At 36.8% G+C, this 5,269-nt stretch overlaps 1 pseudogene; it reads left to right on the forward strand.

The window, feature by feature from the left end:
* The first annotated feature begins 3,739 nt into the window (after positions 1 to 3,739).
* Positions 3,740 to 4,820, forward strand: LOC122891015 (annotated as a pseudogene).
* The last annotated feature ends 449 nt before the right edge of the window (positions 4,821 to 5,269 follow it).

Raw genomic sequence — 5,269 nt, forward strand, 5'->3', positions numbered from 1 at the left:
TGAAGTATGTCTACATCAAGAAATATAGGTAAGCCCTAAGTTGGAGTGAATTTTTATCTCTTGTGAATTATAATGACTGTAATTTACTACATAATTAAAATATTTTCTTATCTAACACTTTTCTCATATGGTACAAACTTTTAAATCTGTCTCTCTGTGCCTACCAATATGTGTCCTATGACAATTACCAGAAACTTTTTCTTATCAATGAAAAAGATTAAGTCAAAAGAAATTTCCCAAAGAATATATACTACCAGAAAGGAAAAGCTCCCTGTACTTGGACTATTATTAGATTATTTGTTTGTATCTGTGGTTACTACAGTCCTCATGGACAATAGCCCTGGAGCCTGCACTTAAGTCTCCATAGTTGACTTTAAGATTACTCCTCTCCCAGTGGAACTGACAGAGGATGAGCAAAATCATAATGTTGGAATATCCTGAAAGAAGGTTTCATAGGACAAAAATAAGTAAGACCATCATAAACAACCACTGTTGACACTCAAACAAATGATGACTGAATCTAGAAGACACAGAGTCACTAAGTTCCTTTAATATCATTAAAGATAAAGGATTATCTCATTAGTCTTATTTTAAGACATATAAAGCATACTAAAATTTATGAAAGAAACTTTCTTTTATATATAAACTACCAAAATTGAATCAGGAAGAAATAGACAACCTGAATACACTGATATCTAATAACGAGATTGAATCAGTGATCAAAAACCTCCCAAAAAACAAGAGCCCAGGACCTGACAGATTACCTGGGGAATTCTACCAAACCTTCAAAGAAGAAATAACACCTATTCTCCTGAAGCTGTTTCAAAAAATTGAAGCAGAAGAAAAACTTCCAGACTCTTTCTATGAAGCCAGCATTACCCTGATCCCCAAACCAGGCAAGGACCCGACCAAAAAAGAGAATTTTAGACCAGTATCACTGATGAATATGGATGCTAAGATTCTCAACAAGACCCTAGCAAACAGGATCTAACAGCACATTAAAAAGATTATCCACCATGATCAGGTGGGATTCATCCCTGGGCTACAAGGATGGTTCAACATTCGCAAATCAATCAATGTGATACAACAAATTAATAGGAGAAGAGAGAAGAACCACATGGTCCTCTCAATTGATGCAGAAAAAGCATTTGACAAAATCCAGCATCCGTTCTTGATTAAAACGCTTCAAAGTATAGGGATAGAGGGAACATTCCTGAACCTCATCAAATCTATCTATGAAAGACCCACAGCAAATATCATCCTCAATGGGAAAAAGCTTGCAGCCTTCCCATTGAGATCAGGAACAAGACAAGGATGCCCACTTTCACCACTCTTGTTCAACATAGTATTAGAAGCCCTAGCAACAGCAATCAGACAACAAAGAGAAATAAAAGGTATCCAAATTGATAATGAAGAAGTCAAAATCTCTCTCTTCGCAGATGACATGATTCTTTATATGGAAAACCCAAAAGACTCCACCCCCAAACTACTAGAACTCATACAGCAATTCAGCAACGTGGCAGGATACAAAGTCAATGTACAGAAATCAGTGGCTCTCTTATACACTAACAATGAAAATACAGAAAGGGAAATTAGAGAATCGACTCCATTTACTATAGCACCAAGAACCATAAGATACCTGGGAATAAACCTAACCAAAGAGGTAAAGGATCTGTACTTGAGGAACTACAGAACACTCGTGAAAGAAATTGAAGAAGACACAAATAGATGGAAGACCATTCCATGCTCTTGGATTGGAAGAATAAACATTGTTAAAATGTCTATACTGCCTAGAGCAATCTATACTTTTAATGCCATTCCGATCAAAATTCCACCGGTATTCTTCAAAGAGCAGGAGCAAATAATCCTAAAATTTGTATGGAATCAGAAGAGACCCCTAATCGCTAAGGAAATGTTGAAAAACAAAAATAAAGCTGGTGGCATCACCTTACCTGAATTCAAGATTTATTACAAAGCTGTGATCACCAAGACACATGGTACTGGCATAAAAACAGACACATAGACCAGTGGAACAGAGTAGAGAGCCCAGATATGGACCCTCAACTCTATGGTCAATTAATCTTTGACAAAACAGGAAAAAGTATACAGTGGAAAAAAGACAGTCTCTTCAATAAATGGTGCTAGGAAAACTGGACAGCTATATGTAGAAGAATGAAACTCGACCGTTCTCTTTCACCGTACACAAAGATCAACTCAAAATGGATAAAAGACCTCAGTGTGAGACAGGAATCCATCAGAATCCTAGAGGAGAACATAGGCAGTAATCTCTTTGATATCAGCCACAGCAACTTCTTTCAAGATATGTCTCCAAAGGCAAAGGAAACAAAAGCAAAAATAAACTTTTGGGACTCCATCAAAATCAAAAGCTTCTGCACAGCAAAGGAAACAGTCAAAAAATCAAAGAGGCAACCCACGGAATGGGAGAAGATATTTGCAAATGACAGTACAGACAAAAGGTTGATATCCAGGATCTATAATGAACTCCTCAAACTCAACACACACGAAACAGGCAAACACATCAAAAAATGGGAAGAAGATATGAACAGACACTTCTCCAATCAAGACATACAAATGGCTATGAAAAAATGAAAAAATGTTCATCATCATTAGCCCTCAGGGAGATTCAAATTAAAACCACATTGAGATATCACCTTACACCAGTTAGAATGGCCAAAATGAACAAAACAGGAAACAACATGTGTTGGAGAGGATGTGGAGAAAGGGGAACCCTCTTCCACTGTTGGTGGGAATGCAAGTTGGTGCAGCCTCTTTGGAGAACAGTATGGAGATTCCTCAAGAAATTAAAAATATAGCTTCTCTATGACCCTGCAATTGCACTCCTGGGTATTTACCCTTTTATATATTTTCTTTAAATATACGTTTCCTGAATGAAGAGCAAGATCCCTTGAACTGATGCAACTTTACTAGAAATTCATCTTTGTGGTGTAAGAACTGGAATGTTCATCAGCTTCTCTCTGCTTCAGGAAAAAAGCTAACTAAGTATGGCATATTTTAATTAAATAACTACCAGTGGAAGTAAAATAAATATATTGAGGCAATAAAAATGCCTAATTTAGGGGAATGGACTTGATCTAAGGAAATGGCCATTTATTTAGAAAGAGCTATAAACCATTTTATTTGATATAAGAATAGTGGTTTTTAAATGTTATTAATTTTAATATACAATTCACTTAGCTATTTTTAGTCTATTTTCAAAATGATGGATACAGTAATAATAAAAACAAAAGAAATTGAAGTATATAATGTAACAATACTTTAAAATGTATTTATTATTGTCCTCCAATGTTTCAAACACTGGACTATCATAGACTACAAACATTGTCATAGAGATTACATGTAGCATCTCTATTTTAGATTATCATAGCCTTCCTATTTTAGACAATGAGAATAGAAATTTCAAATGTGAATAAATTAGATAATATTAAATCCTATTACTGGCTGAACTCTCCGCAAAATTATGACTTAAATACAGTAACTCAGAAATGTCTTTCACTGCTTAATAACTGAATATCAGCTTCATAAGTCTAGCATTATCTAACACAAATTCTTCATCCTTCATGACATTAAAACTGATTTATATGCAATATTGAATTAAGATGCAAATAATGTATTCTACATTTAAGAAACTATGTGACTAAGAGAAAAGCCTGGATTGCATTTGTTTATTTTGCTTTCTGCCTCTCAGCAGGTTTCTGCCATGGGTGACAGGGGAACAAGCAATCACTCAGAAGTGACTGACTTCATTCTTGTAGGCTTCAGGGTCCGCCCAGAACTCCACATTCTCCTCTTCCTGCTCCTTCTGCTTGTGTATGCCATGATCCTTCTAGGGAATGTGGGGATAATGACCATTATTATGACTGATCCAAGGCTGAACATGCCAATGTATTTCTTCCTAGGCAATCTCTTCTTCCTTGATCTCTTCTATTCTTCTGTTATTGCACCCAAGGCTATGATCAACTTCTGGTCTGAGAGCAAGTCCATCCCCTTTGCCGGCTGTGTGACCCAGCTCTTTCTCTTTGTCCTCTTCATTGTGGCTGAGGGATTTCTCCTGGCAGCCATGGCTTCTGACCGCTTCATTGCCATCTGCAACCCACTCCTCTACTCTGTCCAGATGTCAACTCGCCTCTGCAGTCGGTTGGTGGCTGGTTCCTATTTTTGTGGCTGCATCAGCTCAGTTCTTCAGACGAGCATGACATTTACTTTGTCCTTTTGTGCTTCCCGCACCATTGATCACTTTTACTGTGATGACCGTCCACTTCAAAGGATTTCTTGTTCTGATCTCTACTTTCATAAGATGGTTTCCTTTTTCCTTTTTCTTATGCAGCATTATTATTTTGCCTACCATAATAGTCATTATTGTGTCCTATATGTATATGTAAATTGTGTCCACAGTTCTAAAGATATGTTCCTCTGAGGGACGTAAGAAAGCCCTCTCCACTTGCAGCTCTCACCTAGGAGTCATGAGTGTACTGTACAGTGCCATCGTTTTTATGTATGTCATCCCTGACATATTTCCTGAGCTGAGTAAAGTGGCTTCTTTATGTTACACCTTAGTCACTCCCATGTTGAATCCTTTGATTTACTCCCTGAGAAACAAAGATGTCAAAGAAGCTCTGAGAAAGATCCTGGGGAAAAAAGCATTTCTATTTAATTCTATCTTAACAGTGACACAATTGAAAGGCCTGGACATTATGACAATTTGGGGAGGCATCGATGTTTATTTATTTGAAACCTGTGACTTACAGCTGACAAGTACATTTGGACTATATTTTTCCTGATGGTTGATTCTGGAGTGGAATGGCTTTCTCTGTACTTTGTCTTCATTTGGGTAAAGATCATGATTACTGTGTATTTCGATTTTAGGGAAAATATATTCAAGATTTGGTGCTGGCACTCTGAGGATGATGTTTGGGATGTTTCTCTTGAGTCAATAACAAATTTTATAAAATATGTATATACTTGGTAAAAGTAACAAAATCTGATATGATAAGAAGACAGAACAAAATACCGGATTTCCTGGAGAAAACTTTTTCAGCGCTGCATGTTCTGCAGATGTTCTACAGTGCACACAGTTTTGAGGGTAACATGTGGGTCACTCTTAATTGCCCAGAGGCCCAATGAGTGACACACATATGTCATACTTTTCTGGGGGTTAAATCATTCTTGAAAATCCTCCTTTTGGACAAGGACACTATAATGAAAATGAAAAAAAATAAAGAGGATTCAT

The sequence above is a fragment of the Neovison vison genome, chromosome 12 (genome assembly GCF_020171115.1).
Source record: "Neovison vison isolate M4711 chromosome 12, ASM_NN_V1, whole genome shotgun sequence".
NCBI classification, from domain to species: domain Eukaryota; kingdom Metazoa; phylum Chordata; class Mammalia; order Carnivora; family Mustelidae; genus Neogale; species Neogale vison.